Source organism: Cervus canadensis, chromosome 16 (assembly GCF_019320065.1).
Source record: "Cervus canadensis isolate Bull #8, Minnesota chromosome 16, ASM1932006v1, whole genome shotgun sequence".
In the NCBI taxonomy this organism is placed as follows: Eukaryota; Metazoa; Chordata; class Mammalia; order Artiodactyla; family Cervidae; genus Cervus; species Cervus canadensis.
In genome coordinates, this window is record NC_057401.1 from 2896942 (window position 1) to 2907073 (window position 10132).

Genomic DNA, 10132 nt, shown 5'->3' on the forward strand with positions numbered 1-10132 from the left:
CAGGGAAGGCATGTGAAGTCGCTCAGTCGTGTCCAACTCTTTGTGACCCCATGGACTGTAGCCTACCAGCATCCTCCGTCCATGGGCTTTTCCAGGCCAGAATACTGGAGTGGGTTGCCATTTCCTTCTCCAGGGGATCTTCCTGACCCAGGGATTGAACCTGGGTCTCCCGCGTTGTAGGCAGACGCTTTACCGTCTGAGCCACCAGGGAAGTCCTAATTTGATTGGGGCAAGTCCAAGTTTGACTGGGGCAGAAGCATTGTGGGCAGGGAAGGCAAATCTACATACAAAGTTAAGAGTGCAATCCAGTGAGAAAAACGTGCTATCTCTTCCAATATGGAGTGACCCATAAAAACAATGTAAATTATTTCTAACATCATATGACTTGTTCATTCCCCTGGGGAATAAGTTGTAAGAATCTCATTGCTGAAGTTTGCTATTGGCAGTTTGGGCTATAGAATTCCATGTTGCCAAGCCCATGCAGTCTCTGTTTCTGCCAGTTTGGCCTTTTTTGTTTTTTTAATGAGCTTTTTCAGCAGGGATGGGGTCACTGGAGAAAGAGGCTAACTGACGTTGGCAGACTCATATGATAATTAAGATTCTTTCTTCCTTAGGTTGCTTGGTCGTAAGTATTCACCTAAAATACAATTATCTTCATATCCTGTGCCCATTCAGAGAGGTCTGCCCACATATCTATTCCTCAGATTTCCTTAGCACCAATTTTCTAGTTGCCCCCACTCCAGGTCCAAATCATGAATCATTGCAGGTCTGTATTCCTGACGATTTCTTTTTCTAGGCAGAATGTACAACCAGGTACACTACTTAGACTTCTGTGTGCTGAAAGGATGCAGGGCCATGGTTAAGCAGAGCAGTTATCTATTGCTGTGTAACTAACCACACCAAAACTTCATGGGTTAAAATAACAATAGCTTTATTTTGCTCATGATTTACTCTTTGGGCCAGGCTCAGTAACAGTGGCTCATCTCATGTTGGAAGAATTGGTTGGGAAACTTGACTGGGGCCTGGAGGAGGAACTTTCCATTTGGCTCATTCACATGGCTGGCAAGTTGGTGCTGGCTGTTGGCTGAAGCATACCCAGGACTACGGGCCAGTCCTCTGTTCTTCTCCATGTAGGCCGTTCCACAGGCCCCTGAGCTTTCCCAAAGTATGGTGGCAAGGTTCCAAGAGTGAGAACCTCAAGAGCCTTGGAAGTCACATAACATCACTCTGCCTTACTCTATTGGTCAAGGTGCAGGTTCAAAATGGGGCAGAGTACATAGATTCTGCTTCTTCATGGGGGGAGTGTCAAGGTTATAGAAGAACAGATGGAGCAAGAGATATGACTGTGGTCTTCTTCAGAAATATAGTGTCCATAAAGCAGATTGAGAGAAAGGAACAAAGAAGTGCCATTAGGGACCATAGGCACCCAAGCCCATTGCCCAAGAGGCTTACATGTGTCTTCTGGATTTATCTGAACCTGATTTCACATATAGATCACTTCCACCTGAAAACAAAGTGCTGCCATGCATGCCTGACTTTATCACTGGATGAGTGGGGCAACATTCAGCTCATGATGGGCAGCTCAATTCACACAGTAACTTGATGACCCATAGTCAGGTGTTTAGTTACCACCTGTGTCCATTAGGAAGTCATCTCAAAAGGAGACTCAAAAGGAGTCATATCAGCAGAGAATGATATAACTTTGATCCTATTTGTCTGAGCAGAGAATCATCTGTGGGGGCCTGCCAAAGTCTCCACATAGATCCCTATGTTCCACAGACACATCAAGAACCACTGGATCTTTGGGTCACAGGGCCCAAATGGTGGAGCAGCATTGTAACCTGGACTTCCTACAGAACTTTCACTTTTTCAGGACCTACTGAAACCTGGTAGCCTTTTGGGTCACTCAGTAAATAAGTTAGAACTCTACTTACTAGAGTTAACTAGTAACTCACGGCCAAATGAGATATACCTTGCCTCCTAAATCCAGAGAGGCTCACTAAGCCTTGTGCTTCTTTTTTGATGATAGAAGGGGACTGAAATTTGTCTTTCATCTTGGAATGTACATCTCAAGATGTCCCAGACCACTGGACCCCTAGAAATTTCACCAAAATATCTACAGTAGTTTATATTTCCTATTCACCAGGTCCAGTTAGCATGATATCACCAATGTAACAAATCAGCTTAATAGCCTATGGAAAGGTAATCAAGGTCCTTTCAGACCAGATCCTGACATAGGTCCCGAAAGTTGATATAGCCCTGAGGTAGGAAACTGAAGGTGCCTTGTCAGCTGAAAATAAACTGATGATCCTAATTAATAGACATAGGGAGAAAGAAGCATTCTCCAGATCAACAGCTTAATAGCAGGTCCTGGGGCTGTGTTGATTTACTCTAGAATTAAACTCTATCTGGAACAGCAATGCAATAGAAGTCACTACTGAATGAGTTTATGATAACCCTTTGGGCCAGGCTCACTAACAGGGGCTCATCTCATGTTGGAATATTCTGGAGAATAACCTCCAGAATAACTTGTTATTCTCCAAGACCCATCTGTCTTCTGCAAGTCCCAGAAGGCAAGATGAAGGGGGATGGGGTGGGAATCACCACCTCTTCATCTTCCTCCGAGTCCTTGATAGTGGCACTAATCTCTACAATCCCTCCAGGAATGTGGTTTTGCTTTTGGTTTACTATTTTTATAGGTCACTCTAAGTAGAGGCAGTTTTGGTGACTTCTCCCATAATAGTTTTGGCTTTTTCTCCCATAATAGCTTTCGTTCCACCGGTTAGAGAACCAATGAGGGGACTCTGTCAACTGATGAATATGTCTGTGCCAATTATGCACTCTGAAGAAAGAAAATGACAACCTCAGGTTGGCCAATTACCAATTAAGGACATGGGGAGAGCCAGAAGCCTTCATGGTGAGGTTTAAATGCAACTTCAACCATGGGCATACCATGCTAAAAAACTGGGTCTAGCCTTAGTAGTTACAGAACTATGAGAAGCCTATATTTGTAGACTCTCTAAATCTCTTGAACCATGAGAGGGAAGAAATGGGCCCCCAAGTCCTGGAGTGGTGATATCTGAGGAGACTATGTTTGACCTCATAGGAACTCCAGCTTCCTCTGAAGCCATGGGTGTGCAGGAGTAGTCCACTGCCCCTTGCTGGAATCCCCTTGCCTGAAGATTACATAGGTTCTGACCAAGGTGGATGCCTTTCAAGATGATACTTGCCCTCCCCAACATCTGTCCCCAGCTCCCCCACTGGCTATTAGACCAGTGACAAGAGTCCCTGGTCAAGTCACAGCATGGTCCAGATCTGCTAGGAAAGAAAAGGGATTATTCCCTGAAGAAGTTATGTGACTTAGAACTGGGGGAAAAAATCCACTGACAATGGATTTTAAGGAATGAGAGGTGAATATAAAGTTTGTTAATAAAGAGGATCTTTTCACAGCCTAGGAATCAGTACCTCAGCAAGGTTCCTGGAGCAGCTCCAGCTGGGGTGGCTCCTGAAACTTTGGGGGAAAAAATTATGGCTTACATAAATGCAGTTTTGTTAAAGGATGATACTGAGGAAGAGATAGCAAAACTCATTACATAAGACACCAGATGATCAGATGAAAGAGAGGGTAGAGGTTCATCCTTTCATTACGTGATATAGATGTCTTAGTAAGAGAGACATTGTAATCACTAAGAAACTCAGGATTGGCTCTTCTCCTGGACCAGGTGGTGATACAAAGGCAAGATGGATGGAATTACCCTAATGGGCACTAAGCCTGGAGTATCATCTGTGATACAGATGAGAAGTTTCTGTCAAGCTTTATGGGAGATCCACAATGCAGACCCCTAGGGTGCTGGAGCAAGGGTAAGCAGTCTGCAGTAGAAACCACTCAAAGAATGGCATCCACAGTGTTACTGTGTCCTGGTAAAGACTGAGTGTCTGAATGTTGAGTTTTAAGCCAGCTTTTTCACTATCCTCTTTCACCATCATCGTGGTAAATAGATGGGGAAACAGTGGAAACAGTGACAGACTTTCTTTTCCTGGGCTCCAAAATCACTGCACATGGTGACAGCAGCCATGACATTAAAAGACGCTTATTCCTTGCAAGAAAAGCTATGATCAACCTAGACAGGGTATTAAAAAGCAGAGACATTACTTGGCTGACAAAGGTCTGCATAGTCAAACCTATGATTTTTCCAGTAGTCATGTATGGATGTGAGAGTTGGGCTATAAAGAAAGCTGAGTGCTGAAGAATTGATGCTTTTGAACTGTGGTGTTGGAGAAGACTCTTGAGAGTCCCTAGGACTGCAAGGAGATCAAACCAGTCAATCCTAAAGGAAATCAGTTCTGAATATTCATTGGGAGGACTGATGCTGAAGCTGAAGCTCCAATCCTTTGGCCACCTGATGCAAGTAACTGCCTCATTGGAAAAGCCCTGATGCTGGGAAAAATTGAAGGCAGGCGGAGAAGGGGACGACAGAGGATGAGATGGCTGGGTGGCATCACCAACTCGATGGACATGAGTTTAAGCAAACTCCCATGATGGTGAAGTCCCATGATGGGAAAATGGTGAAGGACAGGGAAGCCTGTTGTGCTGCAGTCCATGGGGTTGCAAAGAGTCAAACACACCTGAGTGTCTGAACAACATCTGATTGCAGGGTCAAATCACTGTCAGACCCACTAAATCATAAAACTTGTGACCCACTAAATCATAAAGTTGTGCTGTGTGCTTAGTTGTTCAGTTGTGTCCAACTCTTTGCGACCTCATGGACTGGAGCCCGCCAGGCTCCTCTGTCCATGGGGATTCTCCAGGCAAGAATACTGGAGTGGTTTGCCATGCCCTCCTCCAGGGGATCTTCCCAACCCAGGGATCGAACCCAGGCATCCCAAATTGCAGGCGGATTTTTTATCATTTGAGCCACCGCACTTCACTGCACAATAAAAGTTAATACATCCAGGATTGAGATGAAGTGGGTTCAAGGTGCACAAGCAAGTTATGTGAACAGATGGCCCAGACTCCATATCACCTACTTCCAGTGCACCAGTGCTTGTAACTATGGCTTCTTGGGAGGCTCCCCAAAACCAGCTGACTAAGAGAGAAAACCCTAGGCTAGTTTATAGATGGGTCAGCTCAGCATGTTAGTGCAAGCTGGAAATGGATGGCTGTCACACAACACCTCCACTCAGAGGTGACCCTGAAAGACAGTGGGGAGGGAGAATCCTCCCAGTGGGCAGATCTTTGGATGGTGCTTTTAGTCACCCACTTTATGTGGACAACAGAAAGGTCTCATGCAAGGAAATACAAATACTCACAGGCAGTGACAAAAGGCTGATTGCCCAGGAACTAGAAGGAACATGATTAAAAAATCAGGGACAGGAAGATCTGATAAGAGTTGGACAGGAAGGACTTAGTGACTCAACAACAACAATAACATTCTTGAAAAGGGGTTAGTTTGTGGATGTTATTATTAATTATTCTAATTATTGTCATATAATATGCCAGGAAAATGGAAAAAAAAAAAAACAGGAAAAAACAATCATCTTAGAAAACAGATAGAGGACTCAAATATCATGAGCTGCTTTAGGGCAACCTTAGTGTAGCGGCATTAATATTTCCTAGCCCTTCCTTCTCTTCCTTCATTTTAGACATTAGATTGGGGGTGCACACAAAATTAAAATTAATTCCCTACCTACAAGGAACTCACATGTAAACACAATGGAACATGGTAACGTTTAATAGTGGCAGTCAATGAAAGAAAAGTCCCTTCTTTTAACGCACGTGAGCCTCAGCTGCAGCAAAATTTCTCCATTCAGGACTGTTTGAGCACATCTTGAAACCCATAGCACATTTTGGTGCTATCATCACCGCTACCTGGAATGGTTCTTATATTCTCTCTCATTAAACTCTGCCCCTCTCTCCTCTCTAAAGGTGGATGTTTCAAGTAAGGACATAATGAGAGGATGGATTTAAAATATCTGATAATAGAAAGTTAGAGGGAGAGATGGCAGTTTAGGCTTATTCCTAGATCAGTCTCCAATTTTATATTGCAGCTTTTGCATGGTGTCTTTTTTGATGAAATAGAGTTCAACAAAATATATAAATAAAAGCAATTCAAATCTTCACTAAGTTTTCAGATAATGCCAGAGTGACACAGTAAGAAGTAAATTTCTTAGTGCAAAGACAATTTCTCAAAATCTTTGGGCAGGTGGACTAGGACCATAGGAGGAATATGGGAGAGAGGCAGTGAATGCCAATAAATCAGTTGTATGTATCCCTACTCTATGAATTTATAAGAAATCATTTGTCTTCATGTCTAACAGGTGAGTGTAAGAAAGAAAGATGTGCTGAGTTAAACAGTCCCACTTCCTACATAGAAAGCATAGTCTCTTGGGCAATGATTATTTGTCCAACAGTGGAGAGGTAAACACACAGACATAGGAGGCAAGCAGAGGTTTCTCTCTCCCTTTCATTAGCTTTGGGTTTTAGAAAAGTTACTTAACCTATTTAACCCTGTTTTCACATCTGCAAAATGAGAAGAGTTATGAGTTGAATTGTGTCCTCCCAGAACTCACATGTCCAAGTGTTAGCCCACAGTACTTCAAAATGGGACCTCGTTTGGGAATATAATTGTTGCAGATGTAGTAAATTAAGTTAAAATGAGGTCATACTAGAGTAGGATGGGTCTCTAATCCAGTACAACCAGTAATCTTATTAAAAGGGGAAATTTGGACACAGAAACAAAGAATACAAAGGGAGAATACCATGTGAAGATGAAGGCAGAGATCAGAATGATGCTTATAAAAACCAAGGCACCAGCCCTGCCAACACCCTGATCTCAGCCTCCAGAACCTTGAGACACTGAATTTTTCTTGTTGAAGCACCCAGTCTGTGTTGTATTGTTAAAGCACTCCTTACAAACTAATACATAGATTAAAATAGTTACAACCCCAAAGAACTGTAGTGAGATTATATGAGGTGATGCACAGGTAGTGTTTAATATGGTGATTGGCACATAGAAAGAACTTAAAAACTGGTTGCTATTGTTATTGTTTAGAGTAGATTAATAGACTCAACCAACAGTTAAGTGTATCTTAAGAGATGCAGGTTCCTGGGTAGGGAAGATCCCCAGGAGGAGGGCATGCCAACCCACTCCAGTATTCTTGCCTGGAGAATCCCGTGGACAGAGGAGCCTGGCAGGCAACGATCCATAGGGTTGCAAAGAGTCAGACACGATTAAAGCAATTTAGTACGCACACACGCACTGAGACAAAATGTACTCTGAAGTGGCCTCCCCAGTATCCACCCCGTGTTCTTTTTAGATATCTGTAAGAATATATATGAGGAATCCCTGGTGGATCAGCGGTAAAGAATACAGCTGCAAAAACCTCATGTGCTACGGAGCAACTAAGCCCATGCACCCTATTAAGCCTGTGTTCTGGAACCTGGGAACCAAAACTACCAAGCCCAAGGGCTGCAACCACTTGCACCCTAAGAGCCCATTCCTTGCAACAAGAGAAGTCACCGCAACGAGAAGACCATGCACCTCAACTAGAGCGTCTCCCACTCGCCACAACTAGAGAAAAGTCAGCACAGTTACAAAGACCCAGCACAGTCAAAAATAAATAAATATTTAAAAAACCAAGTTGAACAATATATGGATCATATGTGTTAAAATATACCCAAACTCCCCCTCCCCCACCCCCTAACCCCCACCCCCACCCCCACTTTTATAGTCCTTCCCTCCCCTCTGGAAGTGAAGTGAAGTCGCTCAGTCGTGTCCGACTGTAGCCTACCAGGCTCCTCCATCCATGGGATTTTCCAGGCAAGAGTACTGGAGTGGGTTGCCATTTCCTTCTTCAGGGGATCTTCCTGACCCAGGGATTGAACCCAGGTCTCCTGCATTGCAGGTAGACACTTTACCGGCTGAGCCACCAGGGAAGTTCCCCAAGTCTGGAAGTACTGTCACTCAACTACTAACACTGATTAACCTTAGGGAATAGGAACGGGGATATGAGAAGAGGGGCGTTTTAGTTTTTCACTTGCTTAAGTTTAAATACTTCTAATTTATTTAAAAGATAAGGAGTATTAATTATATTTGTAAGTCTGAGAAATGCAAAAAGTGTTTTTTTTTTATCAGTTGATTCCATGAGATCATATCTAGACTAAGTGCCTGCAATATTGAAAGAGAAAGTGTATTTATATAACATGAGCTATGGTTCCCAAATGGTAAGGTCTCTGTGCAGAGTTGTATTGAATAATTATGGTCCAGAATCCAGAAAGAAACTACAAAGTGGCTCCAACTTTTATTTGCGCAGGCTTAGAGGACATTCGGAGAAGGCAATGGCAATCCACTCCAGTACTCTTGCCTGGAGAATCCCATGGGCAGAGGAGCCTGGTAGGCTGCAGTCCATGGGGTCGCTAAGAGTCGGACACGACTGAGCGACTTCACTTTCACTTTTCACTTTCATGCATTGGAGAAGGAAATGGCAACCAACTCCAGTGTTCTTGCCTGGAGAATCCCAGGGACGTCGGAGTTTGGTGGGCTGCTGTCTGTGGGGTCGCACAGAGTCGGACACGACTGAAGTGACTTAGCAGTAGCAGCAGAGGACATTAATCCCTTCTGCACCATCCTGTAACTCCTCTCGTGAGACGCCCTCATTCTAAACGTCTAAATCCTCCTCAGCCACAGGCCTGTCCTCTCTTTTATCATTCTTTCTCAGTTTTTTTTCTCTAGCAATTGCTCACATTCTGTATTTTAAAAGATCCAAGAACCAGGCTGGTGAAGACTTTTCTTCAACTGGGGGCAGGGAAAAGGGCGGGGCGGGGCGGGGTGTGTGTGTGTGTGGGGGGACGACAGCTTAGTCCATTCAGAGTGTAAGCATTGATTTCTCCAAATTTAGAAATGTGCTTCTGTTAGTAATTGGTTTATGTGCATCATAGTTTATCTCAAGTAGATTGTATTCAGAAAAAAAGAGGGTAGGGAATTACTGCCACTGCTTTTATTCCTTACAGCACTTTTAAATTATTTGATCTGTTGACATAAAAAAGATAACTAGGGGAATCCTCGGCAAGTGTCCAGGGGCTGTGGTTGCGGGAGTGGTGGTCCTCAGTTTGTCAAAGCGTAGCTTGAGATGCTCATATCCAGGCTTATTTCCAAAGAGACTAATTAACAGGCATTTCTTACAAGTCTTATGCCTTCTTTACAGGTCAGAATCTTTTCAGGAATGTTAAAGACTAAGAAGTGCACTGCCTCAGACCCTCATACAATGAGGGTCTCATATATGCACCCTCATATAATCCTGCGAGCTGTTTTAGATGGATGTTAGTATTGAACTTGGAGCTAGAGAAGCCTATCAGTAATCACCTCACTTATTTGGGCACCGGCTGGGGCTGAGAAGTGGGGATAGTCACATATACCTCACAGGACCTTACAGTGCGCGCTCCATGTCCGAGTCTTTGAGACCCTTTGGACTGTAGCTCGCCAGGCTCCTCTATCCCTGGGATTTCCCAGACAAGAACACTAGAATGGGTTTCCACTTCCTACGCTCAGGGATCGTCCTGACCCAGGGATCGAACCGGCGTCTCCTGAGTTGCAGGCGGATTCTTACCCCTGAGCCTTCGGGGAACAGCAGTTTAAAACCTTCGTCTGGAGAAATCACCCTGGCTTGGTTCCTGCCCTGCTCATGTGGAACAGGCCGATTTAGTCCCTTTTTGCCTCCAAATGACATAATGAGGAAGGACTTCAACTTCGGAGATGTTTCTTCAGAAAGGACAGAGCGATTAAAAACATAGTTGAATAAGTGTGACCAGCAGCTACATCTTTTCTCTCCAACAAATAATATTCCACAGTTCAGTGTATGGGGAACCACAAGCTTTAACTTTAAACAATGAATTCTGAGCCCAGGCCTTCAGGCAAGTCAAAAAAAAACCCGCAATGGTTATGTCTGTGTGGTGGCCTGCGAGGCACCAGGGGATGGAGAAAGGTGAATCGAGCCGCTCTCCGACTCACAACCAGCTCGCCCTCCAGGACCTAACACAGCTCAACGTTGCCGTCGCCATTTTGCTGGGTGGGCTGTGCAGGCTTTTGGCGCAAGGCCCGCGCGCCAGAACGGGAGAAGACGTGGAAGGCTTGAA